The sequence below is a fragment of the Heliangelus exortis genome, chromosome 2 (assembly GCF_036169615.1).
Source record: "Heliangelus exortis chromosome 2, bHelExo1.hap1, whole genome shotgun sequence".
Lineage (NCBI taxonomy): Eukaryota > Metazoa > Chordata > Aves > Apodiformes > Trochilidae > Heliangelus > Heliangelus exortis.
Window position 1 is genome coordinate 723629 of NC_092423.1, and position 20641 is coordinate 744269.

At 47.5% G+C, this 20641-nt stretch overlaps 1 protein-coding gene across 13 annotated transcripts in view; it reads left to right on the forward strand.

Annotated features, from left to right (window-relative positions):
• MAP4 (microtubule associated protein 4) overlaps positions 1-20641 on the forward strand; it is a 166448-nt gene that overhangs the window by 65390 nt on the left and 80417 nt on the right. The window lies entirely within an intron of this gene.

Below are 20641 nucleotides of genomic sequence, written 5' to 3' on the forward strand. Positions count from 1 at the left end.
CAAACTGAAGCATCTCCTTCCCTGAACAGAAAATACTCAGAACTCTGTTTTCATCCTGGCACTGGTAAGAGGTGTTTATTTGGTCTCCCTTTCCATGACCTCCAGCTCCAGCATCAGCATCGTGCTGGTCCATCAGCATGGCCCCAAGGCAAAAATAATCCAGGAGAAAATGCTGAATGTATGGAGTGGGAGACAGGCATGAATTAAAACACTTTTTTTTGCTGTAATTCTATTTAGATTATGAGTTTTATGTTCTTATCGAGGATAGGAATATAAAAACTGATCTTTGTGCTTAATTTGCCATTGTAAATACACTCAAAAGGAAGCTGTGCATCTTTTTTTTTTTTGTGCAAAACTGACATTAAGAACACTTCTGAACCCTCCTCTTTCTTTTTTTAATACATATAACTGAAAGGAGATAGATATAAAAAGAGAAAAAAAGAGATACATTGGGATTTTTTAATTAAACTTCTGAATTATCTTTAAAAAAGATGTTATTTACCAAACAGTAGCTCAGTGGAGCTTTAACTCTTCATGTGCTAAATGCTCACAGCTTTGATCAAACATACTTTTATGTATCTGAAGCTTTTGAATTTACTGATGTGTTTCATCTTTGTGGGGTAGAGTTGTATTTTTTTCCTTGTTAAGGGCTGTCTAGAGGTGACATCAAAGTGATAGAAGCAGCATGGCAAAGGACGAGGAGTCAGAGGCATCAAGTTAATTAGGCTTTTCAGAAGAACAGCAGATCTGTAAAACACAACTGCTTCGTGGACTCTTTTCCCCTGCCCCCTTCTCTATGGAATACTTGAAATACCCATCTGAGAGGATGGGAGAAGTGCTAATTTTCCATCAGATAATGGAGGTGTTTTCAGACTTGGTGCTCTGCAAAACTCCAGGGAAGTTGTTCCAGCCCAGGTGATGAAGTTCAGTGCCTGGTTCTGCACTGAATGAGTGGTGCTGCCTAAAGCCCTTTGCCCCTGGCCCTAAACCAGCTGCAGGTTTGGGCTGGCTTCTTTGTTTTCAGATGGATCTGGTCCCTAATCTCTGTCTTTTTAAAACTGAAATGGTTCTTCTGATGTGCAGTGTGGGCCCAGCACTGAGGTGGGAAACGGAATAGCTGAGAGGGGACTAAGGAGGGTGATGCTTGAGGAAACCAGATTTCTGCTACAAAAAGCAGTGGTCAGAGCTACAGAGAGAGCATTTAAAAGCCAGACTGTGTTGGAGTTGGATTCTGAAACAGACTTCAGGGAAAATACTGAGGAAAGATGTCATCAAACTCTTTGAAAATACAAATGCCTGCTTATCTCTGCAGCCTAGGTCACAGGAAGCATCACTCAGTAGTCTTTTCACCTCTCAAAACAGGGCGATGACTTGCTAATGTTTTACTGCTTTCAGCATTATTTGCAGACATCTGGTGTCTGCCTGTGCAGAGGTTAGAACTGGAGAGGCCTGAAGTCTCAGTGCTCTTCTGGCAGCCTGTGCTGCCCCACTCCAAAATACGGCGACTGCAGCAGGTGGCACAGATCCCAAACAAATGTGACTGGGGGGCAAAACCCCATCTCCACTGTTGAGTTGTTTTTATTGTGGCAGTGATGCAGGGATGTGTATAGCCCAGTATTTCAGAATGTAAAGCACCCTTTTGCTTTCTCTGAAAAGGGAGAGACTGGCAGTTCCTCCACGGAACTGGTTCTTGGCAGTGCTCAGCCCTGGGTGGCGATCGCTTCTTTGCTTTGTGGGTTTTTTGGTTTATTTGTTTTGGTTTGTTTGCTTTTTCGAGTTTGGGGTTTGTTTTTTGTTTTTTTTTTTGAGAATTTGAGAGCTGCAGCCCGGGAGCTCTGGCTTGGATACTGATCCCAGAGACTGAAACTCTCCCTGTGAATTCTGTTCTTCCTTACAAGGATAAATAGAGGAGCAGTTGGCTCAGCGCTCGGGGGGCAGCGCTGTGTCTGCTGCAGCTGACGTGAGGCAGCCAGGGTGCAGGGAAGTTGTCACCAGCTTCTCACCACTGCTGGCACCAGGACTGAGTTAGGGATACAACTTACACCATGCAAAGGTTAGGGGGGTGCTTAGGAAAACTCCTGACAACAGGTTTAAACCAAAAAATCTGCATAATTTTCAAATAGTGCAATAGTGCGCCTCTTCGCTGCAGGATATTTGCCTAGAGTTGGAAGGAATGATATATTTAAAAAAAAAAAATAATTTTTTTTTTTGAAAGAAATTCCTCAAGGATGATTGTATGGTTTAATCTGGGTACCTCTTGTTCCAAGATGCTGTTCATTATCTTGCTGGAAGGTGAGAAGTAACCTAAGGAAGTATCGCTCTCTGCTGTCCATACTTCCTCTAGCTGGACTTTCTCCCCAGCCAGCCTGGTTGTCCTTCTGTCATCTGAGATTGGGTCACAGAAATCCTTTATCACTGCTTTCAGTGCAAATTGTGTTTTTCAGCAGCATCCAAAGCTGCTACTCTCTTGATGGCAGTTTGTCACTAATCATGAGTTATCCCAGCTAATTTTTTGCATGTGGCACCATGTCGTGCTGTGGCGTGACCACCGATGTCTTTTCAGACACTTTGAAAAGCAGAATTCCACATCTCTCTAATCTGGCTTTTGGCAAATCTCCTGGCTGCACTAAATGAAATATTGCTTGTTGTGCAGTGTGCTACCTGAATGTTGATGTTTACTAATGACTTGCGCTTTTTTGCCCCTCTCCCCGTCCCCTTTCCCTCTCCTACTTCTTTTCCTCTCTTCTATTTTCTCCTCCTAGAAGCCTAGACTGTCTCCTAACACTGGGGCTGCCACTGATACAAGACCAGTTTACTTTTCTACCTGCCATTACACTTCTAAAATCTTCAGCATTTTACAGAGCTCTTGCTTTCCATCCTTGGACTTTCGGTGTAGAAGAACCCAGAGGGTGGTGGTGCCGGCCGAGCAGCCCTCCTCCTCCTCCTCCTCCTCCTCCCTCTCTGCTCTGCAGTGCTTGTTGAAACCTTCCTTTCCTTGTGTAAGCACAAATGTGCACCATGGTTTTTAACTGCACCATTTCAGCACTCCCACTGGTTTAAAATCACAACTCCAGCTCCATATTTGGTTTTTTTTTTCCACTTGATTTTTTTTTTTAGTTCAAACCACTTTTAAATTTTAATTTGTGTCCTTTTCCATGGCTGCTCAATAACAGAAGGTTTGAGATGAGATTTCAAGTTGTGCTTTCATAGTGGATGGGTCCACCATGACTGCAGCTCCTTTCCCTCCCCCCCATGCTCACCACAGCCTCTTAGAATAATGCTGACTTGTAGCTGCCTTTACCCTTCCTGCTGCTTTGGAACCTTCTCATACGAGGTTTTTACCTCTTGTAACGTTGTCTTTTTCAAAGCTGGTGTTTTCACATCATCCTGCACAGCCTTGGGCTTAGGGAAAACCTATTTCCTGAGTGAGGAGCAGATTGTTTCTGGTTGGGGAGGGGTGGAGCACGGGGTTTGAGCATTTGCCATTAAATGTAAAGGAGAAGAACTCACCCCAAATTCCTGCCCCAGGAAGTGGCTTTGCTGTCTTACTGCTTCTTGCAAGCCCTGGAAGTCAGGAAGGAAATGACCTTCCTTTAACTTTCATACTTTTAGCTTTGCTCTGGCAATGGGTGAAACTTTTACCTTCCATGAAAAATAATCAGTCCCTTCTAAAACTGAGAGGAAGAAAAGATCTGGGACTAGCTTGTTAAATCTCTCCTGAAATAATTGGGACATTTTCCATCAACCCCGAAAGGAAGGGGCCTGTTGTAACCTCCAGCAGAGCTCCAGCAAATCCATTGCAGTTCCTGTGAGGTCCATAAAGCTGCAAAGCTTTCCAAACACAGAAGTGTCAGTTACTGTCATTCGACAGAAAAAAAAGAATGCAAAAGAATGAAATAATTTAGAGAGACTAAATATTTTACATCAGGCAAGCTGGGCTGGGTTTTTGTGTAGACAAGTCAATATTTTTGAGGATAATTGTGTTGTGCAGCTAAAGGAACTTTACCTACACCACCTGAGGAAAGTGCAGGGTTTAGTTGAGCCCAAATCCAGTCTAAGGAAGGATGTGATTCTCCAAATTGCCAAAAGTTAGCTTGTGAAGATCTTCACTTGCCTAAAAATGATATTTTCTTGTTGTGAAGAGAGTAACTTCCTCCTGGGTATCCCCAGTACCCTGCTGGTACCCATGAGTACCATACTGGTCTGGTAATGATTTACTGGAAGAGTATCTCACCCGGAAAGAATACTGCTGGCAGGGCCACCAGCAGGTTGTTTGTTTGGTTTTTTTTAAGTTCTCCCTCAGATAGTGACTCATCCAGTCTTGATTTGATTTTATTTTTTTTAATCTGAGACCTCAGATGCTCCCCACCCACCGTGCTGGTGTCCAGAGCTGCTGCAGTGGATGGGGTGCAGTCAGCCTGTTCACTCCTCTGCATTGGCACTCCAGGCTTTGGTTCTTTCATTTGGTGGCAGTTCATTGCTTTACAATTTTTAAATTAAATTTCAAATTTTTGTACAAAAATTTCCCTCTGGAGTGGAGCATGGGAGGTGTTTGGGGTTCAGGATTCACTGCCTGGCACAGCTCCTCCTCTGCCTTGCTGTGTGCAGCCATCAGTCCCCACCTCTGACAGATCTCCAAAGCCTCACCAGTTTTTGGGGTTGGTGGCAAGTCCTCAGACATGGGTCTGAGGCCACCCAGGACCATTCCTCCAGCTGTGCTTCACATCTGCTCTCCTGCTCATTCCCACTGAGAGCTGAGAGCACTGGCATGGGATGCCAGGAGAGGAGCTTGGTCCTTCTTCTTGTTGTGAAGTGCTTTCCTCTTGGGGGATTTTCGGTCTCTTACCATGAAAAGGAGATTGTTGTGGCGTTGACTTTGTTTTTCATGACCTCTTAGTAGCTTTTTCTTACATTGATGTGGTTGATTTTGGAACAAGGCAGCATCACAGCTAGTTTGGTTGCCCTTTTAGCTTGGTTCCACAAGTCATTCCTCCTCACCTTTTGCCTTAAGAGAGTTTAACTATTTGTGCCCTAGAAACAGAGAGCAAATAATTACAGAGAAATATTTTCAGCTTGAAAAACAGATTGCAGATTAACTGATTATTAGGCTTTCTCCCCTTCCCACAGCTGCTTTATTTTTATACCAGTGCACTGATGTTTGGAAGTGTTGGCTAGAGGAGGGGTTCTGGCACGGGTAGCAGTTGGCAGCAGGGCTGGGGAGGGTCTGCCTGGTGCAGGACCCCCTGGTCAGTGCCACCCAGTGCCATGTCACCTCACCAGGCACAGCCCTGTCCTCAGCAGGACAAAGCAAAGGCTGTGAGTGGAGATGGGGGCACCCGGGGGCTCAGTCACTGCCTCAGCTGCTAACATGAATAACTCATTCCATGACACTACCACTTTTTTTGTTTCCCCCCCTCCTCCCCCCTCATCTTCTTATCCCTGTTTATTTTAAATGTCATTAGGTTTACAGATTTGAATGTGAACTGTAGGTAGAGGAAGCCAGGTGGTTTCTGTGGGGTTGGGGTGGTTCTTCCTTCCAGGACAGGTGCCCAAAGCTCTGCAGTGTCACACATTTGCTTTTCCTGGGGCAGGTGCCTGTCCTGGGAGGATGGATGGTTTGGCAGGGGATGGGTAAGGGGGTGTTGCTGGGTCCATGCTGAGTGTTGTATCTTTTGTTACTCCCAGAAAATGTAAATGTGTCTTGCTGACAACTCAGTGCAGTAAATGACTCTGCAGGAGTGTGCGTTTCATTGTGCAGCTTTTATTTTCAGTAAGCCAGGTAGCCACCAAATGTGTTCCTCTGTTTAAATTTCCTGTTACCCATCCCTTTCTCCAGGCTTAGGAGATGATACAAAATCCCTGCAGAACTTACTATAACTCTCTTGTGCTTCCAAGCTTGTCTGTTAACACTTCTGATATTTTTCCTTTTATGATTCCAATGCTTTGTATGATGTGAAGCTGTGTATGACTGTTAAATAAACCACCTTAATAAACATCTCAAACTAACCTCTCAGTAGTTGTACTGTGGTGAGAATCTTCTGGGGTTCTGCTGCTTGGTCCTAGGTGAGATCTGCAGATTGTGCCTCTGCTCCTCCAGCCCCTCTGCTGTGCTTGCTGGGAGAGAAATGGCTTAAACTGGGACAGCCTGGGCAGATGTTTGGAAACATGGCTGTTAGAGAATAAGTTAGGTAATAGATGAAAATGAAAATTATTTCAATGAGCCACTTGGTTTTATTGTTGGGGGGGAGGAGGGTGGGGAGAAAGAGCAGGAAAATTCCTTCCTGCAGCGCTCAGGGATGAAAGGTGAATGGGGAGGGAGGGGGGATGCTCATTGCCATCCTGGCCTCACAAGGTACTAAAGATCTGCACGTATCAACTAGGTAGGATTGGTGTTGGTGGCAGTGCTCCTCCTCTGGCTTAAGGGTCTGATTTCCTGAGGATTCACAGGAAAATGACACCTCTGTGGGAGTGGGCACTGAGCAGTATTTCTGAGTGTCTGGTGTGTACATGGGAAGCATTTCACTGCCACCCCAGCTGAGGTTCAGTCTTTGCTGCTTGCTATCCAAACCCCCTTTTGCTGATGAATAAGTTGCTAGTGCACAAAAATTAAAAAAAAAAAAAAGACCTAACAAATTCCTTATGTGTGTGGCATCTGGTAACCAGGACACTGAAAGGTGTGCTGTTCTAATTAAAGCTGCTTTTCCCTCTTCTACCTGCCTGTGTGTTTCCCATCTGATGCAAGTTTTTATTTATAAGGCTTTTAATACTTTTTGGTCTTCAGGGAGAGCTCTTTAGGCTTTTTAGATGGGGTCTGCATCCAAGCGTGTTCGCTCAAGGAGAGTTCATGTTTTCTGATGCTTCAGTCTAAAAAAAGCAGCAAGCTGAATAATTCAGGAGGCTTGTTGGGCTCTTCAGACAGGCATGACTAAGAGGTTTTCTCAGTGTGTGTCTGATTATTTTGGGGTGATTATTTTTAGGTCTGAGCTGGAAGGGAAGGTGGGTGTCTGGAGGAAGCTGCTCTGGCAGCCAGGGGTGGGGGGCAGAGGGTGGGGGTTGTTTGTGCTCCTTGATTCCTGGGGAGGATCCAGGGGGGAAGCAGAGGCAATGCCAGGATGGGATGTGCTGCTTCCCCTTCCCCCCTGGAGGATGAAGGTTTGTGCTCTGCTGGGCACCTCCCATGTGGGCTCTGAAGGACCCTCATGGCTTTCTGTGATGGCATAATCCCAGCTCAGCAGCAGTTCAGAAAAGCTTAAAGCCACTTTCCAGGTGTTGACCTTTATAAACACTGAGAATGAAGGAAAATCATAGAATGGCTGAGGCTGTCAGGGAGCTGAGAGCTCATCTGCTCCAAGCTGCTGCCATGCCCAGGGACACCTCTCATCCAGCCCAGGTTGCTCCAAGCCTCCTCCAACCTGGCCTTGAACACCTCCAGGGAGGGGGCAGCCACAGCTTCTCTGGGCAATCTGTTCCAGAGGCTCAGCACCCTCCTGCTGAAGAACTTCTTCCTCAGCTCCAGCCTGAACCTCTTCTCCTGCAGTTTCAATCCATTTCCCCTTGTCCTCTGGCTGGACACTCTGAGGAAAAGTCCCTCTGCAGCCTTCCTGGAGGTTCCCTTCAGGGATTGGGGGGCAGCTCTAAGGTCCCCCTGGAGTCTTCTCTTCTCCAGGCTGAAGGGCTCAGGGTAGATGTTTGTTCAGCACAGAGCTTTGCTTGGACAACCCCAGTGCTCTGAAATCCTTTTCCATGCCCTGGGATAAATCAGGGGCTGTGGTCCTCCCGTGGGGGAGCGTTTGGTGGAGCATTGCATGAGGGTGGCCAGGGCCCCAGATCACTGTGCCAGGTGACTCAGGAGCCCAGCAGGACACAGATCTGTCACCTCAGTGTGCATTTCATGTACACAGCTCTTCTGTGTCCTCTGCCCACGTGCAGGTTTAATGTACCTGAGGGATGCTGGAGCTCCTGGCAACTGGAAGGGTGCCTGGGCAGCTGCTCTAACATCATGTCCTGCAGCAGCCTGGCACTAAAATACTGCAGGTCTGTGCTAAAAGTATTGTATTTAGGAGCTTTCATTACCTGAGTCTCTCTTGCTCCTCCACATCTCGGGTCCTCTCCAGCCTCAGTGATTCTCTGGCTTAGAACAGAATAGCCAGGTTTTGTGTGGCTGTGATGGAGATGTACCTTGGCCAGTCACCCGTGTTCTCTAAATTCATCTTTCTGTTAAGATACCCTGGATTTTGTAAACAATCAGGTCAGGATGCTGGTTTCATCTGCACCTTGAAATGACCACATGAGCATTTGATCTCACAGGAATAACTTATTGGAGAACTGACTTGTCTGTGGGTACAGGGAGCAAGATGCTGCTAACACAGGAGATTCAACCTAAACCTAAGCAAATCTTGTTTGCTGTGAGGGCAGCAGAGCCCAGGCTGCCCAGAGAGGCTGGGGAGGCCTCTCTGGAGACTTTCAGAACCCATCTGGACCTGTTTCTGCATCACCTACTGCCCTGAGCCTGCTCTGGGAGGGGGATGGACCAGGTGATCTTCCCAAGTCCCTTCCAACCCCTGCCATTCTGTGACTCTGTGACAGGAAAGCACTGGTGCTGCTGGGCTGTGGTGGTGGCACAAAGCACAGCTGGGAGGTGAGGAAGGGGGAGAGGCAGGAATTAGCAAGGAGGTGGGATTTCAGAAAGCCAGGGGCCTTTTCTACCCAGTGCCACTTTGGGTGCCTAAAAACCTGCTTGCTGGTGCATAAATCAGAGAATCCCAGGCTGGGTTGGGTGGGAAGAGACCTTAAAGCTGACTCAGTGCCCCCCCTGCCATGGTCAGGGACCCCTCCCCCAGCCCAGGGGGCTCCAAGCCCCATCCAACCTTCAACACTGCCAGGGATGGGGCAGCCACAGCTTCCTTGGGCAACCTGGGCACCCAGGGGCTCAGCACCCTCACCCATGAAGGAACAGTGGGTCCTGGAACCCATGGAACTCACTCCCAGTGAGAGCTGGAACTGGTGGTGGCTACTGGGAATGCATTGAAAGCTCCAGTGGTGACTCTGAGTAAAAGGAGGGGCCTTTTTTTTGTTGATGAAAATGTTGTTCCCATGGTGTGTCTCTCCTGAATGGTGTTTCCCCAGCAAGCTGCTGCTTCTGCTTTTGACTTCTCACCTTGGAAGGTGGAAAGTACCCTGACTTGACTTGTGGAATAGAAAATAAAAAAGCTTCTAATTAAGCAGTACATATGTTGAGAAGGCTGTTAAAAGCTTTATGGTGAGGCTTAGGGAGATTTAAAAAATGTTAATACAAAACCTTTGGTTTTTGTAGCGTGTTTAAGAGTCATTCCAGGAAGCATCTGGCAGCTGGATGAATCAATTTGGTTTTTACAAAGCTTAATTTCCTGAGCAAGTAGCTGTTCCTTCAGATACTCAAGCCTTGGGCTTTCGAGCTTGTATTTTGAATTTTGTAGCTTTATTAATGCATTGAAACCAAGTGATTTGTATGAAGTATGCAGAGTAATAACTAACAGACAGTTAGAACTCTCTCTTCTCTGCTGGTACCTGGAGTTCATCAGCCTGTACACAAAAGCAACTTGGCTGCTGTTTCTCAGGACTTTGTTTTTGTGGTGTTTTTGTGGTATTTTTTGTACACCTCATCCTCTGAATGGTTGGACACTGAATCAACCTTTTATATCAGAATAGTATTGGTTAAAGACTTTTTGAAGCAGGCAGAAGAGAGATAGAGGTTTATTGCTTAAAACAAGAAGGACCTCTTGCCCCTGCTGCTTTATAACCCAAGGATGGGTCCTGGTTTTATCCTGCAGTTACATTGCCCACTTTTCCTTTCATTACCCTCTCTCTCTGGGACTGAGCTCCAGGTTACAAAGATACTTTCTTCTTTCTCCCCTCCTTATTGCCTCAGACAACACCCTGTTTTTCTGCTTGCTTATTCTGTTAGTACCATTTTTGCAACGACCCTTGGGATTACTCAGATTTAAATGCCAGGGAGATTTGTCAAAGAATAAAACAAGCAATCATAGTGTAAAACTAAATTAAATTTAGTCTGAATGCTTCATCATCACCTTTTTGCTAGGCTGGGTTAATTATTTAGGGTTGGACCAGATGATCCTTGAGGACCCTTCCAACCTGACATTCTGTGACTGTATTTAGCTTAACAATGAGAATTTATCTTTCCTGTTAGATCAGTTGGCTAAATATTTGCCTTTGAGTTGGTAATATGGCCAAGCCCTTGGGATGAGCTACTGAACTAACAGCAAAAAGCAAAGAGGAGCTGCAGGATCTGGCCATGGCTCTCCTGCAGGAATGGGCAGCAGCAGAGCCAGGGGAAGGTGCTTTGTGGGGAACATTTCTCCTGCTCCAAGCTGCTGTCTCCTCTTCTTTTTTTTTGGTTTTTTTTTGTTTTGTTTTGTTTTCATCTCTTCGTCCTGTTCCAAGCCAGGGGGGTCTGCTTGTAAAACCAACTGATTTAATAGGGGTTTATCCAGCTTACAAACAAAATTCAGAAGGAATTGTGTGCTGGGATGTTGGTGTGGCTTTGAGAGGTCGTGTGACATGTGCTAAATATGAACCTGGGGGTCAGGAAACTTCCCTAATCCTGGCTCTAGTTGTAGCTCACTCGGAGGCCTTAGCTCTTTAATCTTCTTCCATTTCAGTCCCATCACTGAAAATAGGGTAAGGCTGATTATATTGTGCATTTTATCTTTTCTAGCTACACTGCATCTGTTGTTATCTCAGCAGTCTCGTTTCAGTGGTGCTGACAAGTACTAAGGTAATCTTGGATTAATCTGACCATTTCTGGAAAAGGGGGAGCTTGTTGTTCTGAAAGGTGTCTGGGTAGGGTGAGGCTGAGCCAGAGGAGCTGTTTGGGAGCTGGTGGTGAGAGCAGATCTACACCTGGGAGCAAGGTTATGCTCTAAAAGGCTGAGTAAATGGCAGTTCAGCTTGGGTGCTTGGCAAGCTGGCTGCTGGAGTCCCCTCATTAAACCCATAAAACTGCTCTCTATGCAAATGGGTTTCAAGCAATTCATTTAGCCTTGCATTAATAATCCACTAAAAAAAATAATTAGAAATATGCTCGTCAGTAATCCCCCTTTTTGCTGCTATTCTGGGACACTTTGAGCAGCTAATTGCCATCTCCAACCCATAAAATACCAAATACACCTTCAGTGCAGTTTGTGTTTCTGAAATAGTGCATCCTTTGTTCTGGTATAGCAGCATTGGAAAGGAAAGCTTTACAGCTTCCAGACTTACAGAACTGAAATGAGACCTGAAGGATGCTCAGGATCCTCTTCTCCTCCCCTGGCCCAGGGAGCTCTGACTGCTCCCATCTGAGTCCTCTCCCTTTGGGTGATGCTGCAACTGAGACTGATCCTGTTCTTGGAGACTGGGGGTGCAAAGTGCAAGGGGAGATGAGTTCTAAAGTCTGTGTCCTGGGCTGCATCCCTGCAGTGTGAGCAGCAGGGCCAGGGAGGGGATTGTCCCCCTCTGCTCCCCTCTGGGGAGACCCCCCTGGGGTAAAGCTGGGTCCAGCTCTGGGGTCCCCAGCAGCAGAAGGACACGGAGCTGTTGGAGCCAGTGCAGAGGAGGCCCTGGAGCTGCTGGGAGGGCTGGAGCAGCTCTGCTCTGGAGCCAGGCTGAGAGAGTTGGGGGTGTTGAGGCTGGAGAAGAGAAGGATCCCATGGGGAGACCTTAGAGCACCTTCCAGTGCCTGAAGGGGCTCCAGGAAAGCTGGGGAGGGACTTGGGACAAGGGCCTGGAGGGATGGGAGCCTGCGAGGGGGAAGGGTTTGGAGCTGGGAGAGGGGAGATGGAGAGGAGATCTTGGGCAGGGAGGGAGGGAGAAATTGTTTGGGGTGAGGGTGCTGAGCCCCTGGGTGCCCAGGTTGCCCAAGGAAGCTGTGGGTGCCCCATCCCTGGCAGTGTTGAAGGTTGGATGGGGCTTGGAGCCCCCTGGGCTGGGGGAGGGGTCCCTGACCATGGCAGGGAGTTGGGACTGGATGAGCTTTAAGGTCCCTTCCAGCCCAACCCAGTCTGGGGTTCTGAATGCTCTTCTTTTCACCATTTCTGTTGCTGAACACTGAGCTATCTCCTTTCCTTCATGTGATGTGATCAAAGCTCACCTGGATCTGTCAGAGTTGGTCCCTCCTCAGTTTGAAGCTCCTCTTTCTGCTGTAATGAAGAGGGCAGTTCATGGTTCCTGTGACACAGAGATGCTGAGGTATTTGAACAGGAGGCTGCTCCCATAAATCTTATGGTTCATTTTTTTGCAGCAGCCAATAGCGAAATAAAAAAAAAAAAAAAAAAAGGGGGGGGGGGCAAAATAAGCTGCTTCCTGGAGATGGCTGGGAAAAAGTTGAGTTTTCTTAACTGACATCTGGCTGTTTGCATTTAATCAATTTCTGTTAAACTGTGCAAGATTAACAGCTCCCTTAGGAGTGATCATATGCAGTGGGGGCTGCAGATATTTCTGCAGACAATTGATGCTGTAGGCAGCTCTGAGATGAGAGATGGCTTAGCAAGGCACTGAAATGCTATGAGACTCTAGGAAGTGAACAAAACACGGCTCATCCCCCCCAAAGAAAGAAATGATCTGGGAGGGAGGCTTGATTTTGTTTTGTCATGCAGCTTATTATGTTATTTAACCTTCTTCCTTTAACTGGAGCACTGCTGTGTTTGCCCTGTCAGTTCTGAGAACAGAATTGTCTCTCCTTCTCTGGGACAAGTCAGTTTTTCCATGCCCTCAGGTTAGTCTGGCTGCCTGAAAAACCAGAGAGCCTGCCTGAACTCTGCCTTTCTCTGCTCTTTCTGAACTGCTGAGGATTTAGCATTTCAGAGGGTTGGTAAGTTCCTCAGAGATGTCTCTAGGAGTAAATAATGGCATTTGATTGGAGTCCTCCTTTCTGGAGCCCTTTCCCTCAGTGCAGATTAAGCCTGGCTGTCTGCCAGCTTCAGGAGGAAAATGCAGTGGCAGTGAATGGTGATGGGGAGGGCTGGGAGGAGAACTCTGCTTTCCTCAGCCAGCCCTTCAAATTGCTGCTTCCCAACCCAAAACTGGCAGGCAGAGAGTCAGGACCCGAGCAGTTTGCCAGCAGAAAGCTGTCCTGGGTCTCATCAGCAATCTGGAAGGGCTGTAGGAACTGTTCCCTGTTAATGGGATTTGGCAGAGGAGAAGGGTTAGAGGTGTCTGGGTTCTGGAGATGATGCCACATATCCTGCCTTAATTGGTACACAGCTTTTGTGCTTTAAAATCTCTTTTCTTGGTGCCAGCTGGGGATGTGCTGCTGGGCAGAAAGGCCAAGGGTGTTTCTGAGAGCAGAGAACAAGCATCTCATCTACAGCATGTTCAGGTCACAGGAATCTGGCTGCTTGCTTCAGTGCAGTGTGACTGAAGTGTGGAGTGAGGATGTGTTCCCCATGGCTGGGAAAAGATGCTTCTGCTTGCTCATTATTTCTGTATGTGTGTGGAGCAGGATTCTGGTTGTACTGCAGGGTTCAGGGGTCTCCTTGTCTCTGTTCCCAGTCCAGATGGGCCCCTGCCTGCCAGGGCAGCATCCTGCTTGCTGCTGTTGTTCTGGCTGCAGTGAGGACTGACAGCATGGAGAAGACCCAAATACAGACCCAGATAAATTCCATTTGTAGGCAAATATTGTTGGAGGAAGAGAGTACCAGGCATGGGAGACCAGAATGATTCCCTATAAAGATTGACTGTGAGATGTTGTTGATGGGATCAGCTTTTCTTGGGTGAAGCTGAGAGAATCTTTGGAGCCAAGCCCTGTGTGATAGATGCAGGTGCTGGTTCTTGGTACTCTTCCCCTTTCAGGTTATTTCTTTCAAACAAGCTGGGTCAGTACATTAGAGCTGATCACATCCTGAGCCATTTCTGTTGTGAATGTGTATTCTGCAAACCATGGGCTTTGCTAAATGTAAAGCTATAAATGTTTAAATCTAAAGCTCCATGGAGAAAGCCCTTGGAGTGCTGGTGGGCAGGAAATCCTCCCGGGGTCAGCAATGTGCCCTGGGGGGCAATGGGATCCTGGGGGGCATCAGGAAAAGTGTGTCCAGCAGATCCAGGGAGGTTCTCCTCCCCCTCTGCTCTGCTCTGCCCTGGGGAGAGCACCCCTGGAATCCTGGCTCCAGTTTGGGGCTCCCCAGTTCCAGAGAGCCAGAGATCTACTGGAGAGAGGCCAAGGGAGAGCTGGGAGGGTGCTGAAGGGACTTGAGCATCTCTGGTGTGGAGAAAGAGTGAGAGCCCTGGGGCTGTTGAGGCTGGAGAAGAGAAGGCTGAGAGGGGATCTGCTGAATGTCCATCAAGAGCTGAGGGGTGGGGGGCAAGAGGAAGGGGCCAATCTCTGTTCAGTGGTGCCCAGGAATAGGACAGGGAATCCTGGGCTGAAGGGAGAACATGGGAAGTTCCAGCTGAAGCTGAGGAGAAACTTCTTGGCTGTGAGGGTGAGGGAGCCCTGGCCCAGGCTGCCCAGAGAGGTTCTGGAGTCTCCTTCTCTGGAGCCTTTCCAACCCCCCCTGGATGTGTTCTGTGTGCCCTGCCCTGGGGGATCCTGCTGGGACAGGGCTGGCACTGGAGCAGCTCTGGAGCTCCCTTCCAGCCCTGAACATAATACAATTCTATGATTCTGTGATTTTTTTCAAACCAATTGGCTACACAAATCTGAAAGGTGATGGTGAAAAACTGGAAGACTTGGTTCCATTTGCTGCTTGAACCCACAGAAAATGCAGTTCCTCCCCAGACAGATATTTCAAGTAGGTGCAGTGACACAAGGATGCAGGTAAAGCACAGGCAAGCAGCTAAATTATTTTTATGGGCTCCTTCTATTTGCAGTGTCTTTAGTGTAAATTACACTCATAGCAGAACCCAGATTTTCCAATGCATTGAAGTGACTAAAACCTTGTCTCTGAGAAAACTGAATTGCTCCGTGCAGTGCTTTATAGCCCCAAATGATACAATTAAACTCTAAACCTTCACCCAGCCTGTCCCTTCTAATCCTTGCTGAAGGTCGTCAATCCCGCCGAGCACCAGAGGCACAGAGGATATTTTGGGAAGGGGAACTGTGATTTTTTTCCCTTTGTAGGGGGGTGACAAAGGAAGCCTGAGGTTGGGGTGAGTGCTGAGCTGAGGGCTGTGTCTCTGCTCTCAGGGTGTTTCACTGAGATAGCTGCACCCTGGGGTGGCTCTGAGCTCTCCTGTGTCACCAGCACTGCTGGAAACTGGGACACTGAGGGTGTTTATTAATGAACTCAAAATACCTCTGATTTAATTAAGAAGACAGAAGCAAGGGAGCATGAAGCTGGGAAGATGTTCTGGGGTAATCAATCCCAGATTCCAGCTACTGGAGGTAAAGGGGTGATACCTTTAATAATGAGCAGCTTGAAGAAGGTGCATTTTCCTGTCTCTTCTCATGGGCTGTTTCACTGCTGCCTCTCCTTGACGGTTACTAAAAAAATTTCTTCTAAATTCCATGTTAAAATACTGTGGGAATGACATATAAGCAGTTGTTCTGTGCAGATGTTGGCTCTGAGGTGAAGGAAACACCTTTACACTTGTCCCAGTAAGCTTACAGTGAAGTTTGTTTTGAATCTCAGAAATTAGAAAGTTCTGATTAAATGAAATGAAAATATAAACTCAGCAAATGGTGTTAGCAGGAGGGCAGCAGGGCTGGGGAAGGGTCTGGAGCTGCCCAGGGGCAGCTGAGGGACCTGGGGATGTGTTCCCTTTCCTTCTAGGTCTTGAGCCAGACTATTGGAATTCTTAATTTCTTTGCAGTATTCAAGCACATTTTTATACTGTTGTCCATCTTCCAATCCCAAGTCATCATTGGTTATCCTGGGATGCTGATGAGAGCTGCAGGATGTGTTTTGCAGTGGGCTGATGGTGTGTCCTGTGCTCTGACAGCCCTTGTCTCTCCTGCTCCTGCTTCTCTTGGCTCTTTGGGTCTCTCTGTATTCTACAGGGCAGCTCAAGCCCTGTTTCTCTTGGAACCCCCAGTTTATGGCACAGATCCTGTAGTTCATTGGTTTGGTCCCTTGCATGACCTTCATAGTGTCAAATGTTGTCTCATGTCTACCATTCTGATACTCAAATCACTGAATTTCTCCTGGATGGATTCAGAATAGAATCCTGAAATCATTTTGGTTGGAAAAGAGCTTTGAGACCCTTGAGTCCAACCCTTCCCCCATCCCTGCCAGGGCCACCCCCACCCCATGTCCCTCGTCCCCACATCTCCAGGGTCTGAAACCCCTCCAGGGATGATGGGGACTCCAGCCCTGCCCTGGGCAGCCTGGGCCAGGCCCTGACAACCCTTTCCAGGGAGAAATTCTTCCCCAGCTCCAACCTAAACCTCCCCTGGCACCACTTGAGTTGTGCCCAAAGTTCCTCTTGTCCCATCCCTTGTTCCTTGGGAGCAGAGCCCGACCCCCCCTGGCTCCAACCTCCTCTCAGGGGCTTGCAGAGAGCCAGAAGGTCTCCCCTCAGCCTCCTCTGCTCCAGGATCAACACCCCCAGGGCCCTCAGCTGCTCCTGGGCAGAGCTCTGCTCCAGACCCTTTATTGCCCTTCTCCATTTGCTGACTTTATATTTTAATCTCATTTCATCAGAACCCTTTCTAATTTCTAAAATTCAAAACAAAAATGTCAAGCCTGAGTTATTCTGTTTTCTCTTTTCAAACTCTAACACCTAATTCTCCAGAGAGATAATTCCCCTTTTGACATTGCCTTGCCACTTGTCACTTAGCCAATTTTTTATTTACCTTTGTGTCATTTCCTTGTGTCTGCAGCTTCCCTAACGTTTCCCCTGGCTACAGATAAAAATACTTTGCTTTCAGCTAAGTCTTCCATACTTTGTCTAGAAAATCTGCCATGTTACAGCTCACACATGAACACTCTCCTGTTTTTCAGTGATGCAAATGGTTTCTCTTAAAAATGTCACTCGTGTGGAACAGTTTTGTAAGGTTTTAAGGGCTTACAGCCAAAATAACTGATTCTGCATTTTAAAAAAAGGAAAGATATGTATTTTTATGTCAATTACTTGATGTTTCAGATAGTTAATGCAAAATTGTATTCTACTGAAGCCAAGGTCCCAGATTAAATGTAAATTGAAACCTAATAATCATTAAAAGGTCCAAATTAGAGCTGCCCAGTTTAGCAGCTGAGACTTGAGGGGGATTAGATTCACCTGGGCAGACCTTCAGTTCAGAAGAAACATTTCTGTAAGCTGATTATTGGTTTCAGGTACCAGGGGGGGTTGTGTTGGTTACAGAGGAGCTGGTAGAGGTTCTGTCCATTTCTGTACCCCTATTCTTTAGGCTGCTCATTAAAGTCATTTATTTGGAAGCTGACCTTGAAAGCAAATCCTGCTTGTTGAAGGGGGAATTGTGCAAGTGCTGAGCTTGCTGTTTGCTCTTCAGGGCTCTGGGTGGGTGAAGGTTGTAGGATCCTGCATGTGGCATCATCCCTGCTGCAGAGCAGGGCACTTTACCATAGTACTGGTAAAGAAAAAGACCTTGGCTTCCATGTGTTGTATTTCTAAAGGTCAGAGGGTTTGATAAAACAGAAAATCTGAACATCCTGTGGTGTCTGTCACAGACTGGTAACTAAAAAGTCTGTTAGGACTTCTGGAAAAGCCAAAGAATCAACAGGAAAGAGAAGGTTACTGAGGCTGTTCCCATTAGAATAATTTTTTACCCCTTTCTACTTCCTGACAGTTTTCAGTTCACCCTCCTAGCTGGGTTCCTCAGTGAAGTTCTCAGGAGGGCTCCCACTCTCTGTGCTCTCCTGATGGGCTCTTCCTCTCCTGACCACTGCAGCTGGAACGCTGCGGATCCTGCCCCAGGATCCATGGATGATGTTCCTGCTGGGACTGAGGCTCTTCTGCCTGCAGAACCTTCATCCTGCTGAGGCTGCTTCATAGGAATGGTTCAGTGTTAAATTTCAGTGAAGGGAACACACCCAGGCAGGGCAAGGTGTGTGAGGCCAGGCTGAGAGAGTTGGGGGTGTTGAGGCTGGAGAAGAGAAGGATCCCATGGGGAGACCTTAGAGCACCTTCCAGTGCCTGAAGGGGCTCCAGGAAAGCTGGGGAGGGACTTGGGACAAGGGCCTGGAGGGATGGGAGCCTGCGAGGGGGAAGGGTTTGGAGCTGGGAGAGGGGAGATGGAGAGGAGATCTTGGGCAGGGAGGGAGGGAGAAATTGTTTGGGGTGAGGGTGCTGAGCCCCTGGGTGCCCAGGTTGCCCAAGGAAGCTGTGGCTGCCCCATCCCTGGCAGTGTTGAAGGTTGGATGGGGCTTGGAGCCCCCTGGGCTGGGGGAGGGGTCCCTAACCATGGCAGGGGGGGCACTGGGGGGGATTTAAGGTCCCTTCCAACCCAAACCATTCTATGATTCTATGATATCTGAACTTGGTGGATGATTCAAACCCCTTGTTTTATGCCGTACCTCAAAAAACCCACAACTCCTTGGGGGGATTTGTGTTTTTTTCCCCTATTTATAAACTTAGGAGAACTTTCTGCCTAGGTGCACACACCACGTTTTTGCAGCCTTTTCTGCTGTGTTCCTGCTGGTGCTCCCAGCTGTGGGTGACAGACACAGCTTGTCCCTTTGCAGCCCTCTGAGGAGCACAGGGTGGCCTCTGCAGAGGTGGTGTCACGCCAGTGCCCAGCTGTGTTTCAAGGTCAGACTTTCTGTTTGCTGTTGGTATTTTTCCTAAAATGAAACCAAAGCAGAGGACCCGTCTGGCCGGGCTGCAGAAATGCCCTGCAGTGCCCTCACTGCGGCTGGAGCTGCGGCTGCAGCTTCCTGGGCCCTGCAAGTCTTCTGCCAACCCTGGAAATGTCCACTCAACTCACTGTCAAAGAGGCAGGAGCATTAGCAGCTCTGCTTTAGCTGCGTGCTTGAGACCTGACTCTGTCAAATTCATCTAGGTGAGACAGCTCAGTGTTAGACCAGAGGTCTGAGGAACAATTTCGTGTTTTTTCCTCTTTGTCTTGGGTGGGTGGGGTGTTGGTGGGACCTCCCATGCAAACCCCAGCTCCAGCAGCTTCTCCTAGAGGAACTGCTTCCCTAAGGTGGCTTCGTGCAGCCTCGAGTGGCTTGTCCAGATGAATCAAGGTCCTTTATTAGAGTCACAGAATCATCATGGTTGGACAGGACCTTCCAAGATCACAGAGTTTAACCATCAGTCCTGCAGCCCTGTTTCCAGAGAGAAAACAGTATTGACCGAGTTTGTTTAGCACCACGAAACACCCAAACCTTCTTAAGTCAGGAATTAAAAAGTTCCTAGAAAACTGTCTCTGTGCTGGGCTGTAAATGAGGATTTCAGCAGAGCAGAGACAACGTGTCGCTTGCCTCATTCTCCAAGGAGAAGCTCCCTGAATAAATAGGAAGGGAATCGTCGATCCTTCCAGTATTATGTAAATGGCTTCATGCTTTGATGTCCCTCCTGTCATTAGTTTGACACTAGCTGGAATTAATGGCCAGAAAACTCTATTACAAACGGGGCAGATAGATTTCTCTTGACTGCTTCTGATCCCTCATGTGAGCTTCGCCGCTCTCGCCATGGGATTTTTAAAAGCAGAAAGTAGGTCACGGCGATGTGTGTGAACATAGGCTGAGAAACGGGCTCTAATCTCAGCATTAAACAAACATGACTGTAATGCTGAAGGGAAATTTTCTATTTTAAGCACTTATTTCCATTTTCGATACCTCATTTCTGCAGCAGAAGCAGATGGGGACTTCTGTGGGCATGCACCCGCAGATGGGATTCGGGAAGCAGTAAAAAAGAGATACACGTACACACAAAAATAAATGTGTGCCTGTGTGTACAGATCCAGAGGTACTGATGTGCTCCAAGAGTGACAATATGTATTGTCACTTCTCAAGGATTCTTCAGCAGCTCGTGCAGAGCAGGCAGGGAAAGAGTCAAAGTACCAAAATATGTAGGTCAAACGAAGTGAAGCGTTTGGAATCTGAGCAGCAATCAAACACGAAAGGTTCCAAGGCTGGGATGACTGATCCTGGGGTGCTTGAACCTGAAGCAGGGTTATATTAACATTTTTCAGAGTTCCTGCCCTCCCTACATATTTCTAAGGTTCTTGGTCCTCTGGCTGCCTCGCTCACTGCTCTGGGTTTGGGGATGAGTCTTGGCTTACGAGCCCAAAGTGAAAGGAATTGTTGGGATTTTTTTTCCCTAGGAGAAGGGTTAATAAGGGAGATGGTGCTGTCTCTGTTGCATGGTTCTGGGAGCTGAATGAAGGCAAGGATAGAATTTAGGGTGTGAGGTATGAGCAGCAGGGAGAAAAGTGGATCTGAATTCATCTTGGCAGCCGGGTGCTCAGGAGTTAAATCTGTTGGGAAGATGAAGTGCTGAAAAACTACTGAGTGGAGGTGATCTGGGTGTATAGGCAGGGCATTCATAGTCTCCAACTAACATGGCTGTGTCAGTTCTTGAGCAGGTCTGTCAAAAAGGAGGAAACTAATGAAAATGGGAGCTTGGATGTCAAGCTCTGGAGATTTGAAAGCTGCAGAGATTAAGGGATATGATGCTTTACAACTACTGAACTGCATGAGCCAAAGAGAAGGGGCTTTCTGAGTTATTAACATGAAAAGGTTGAAAGAAAACTCTTAAAAACAGA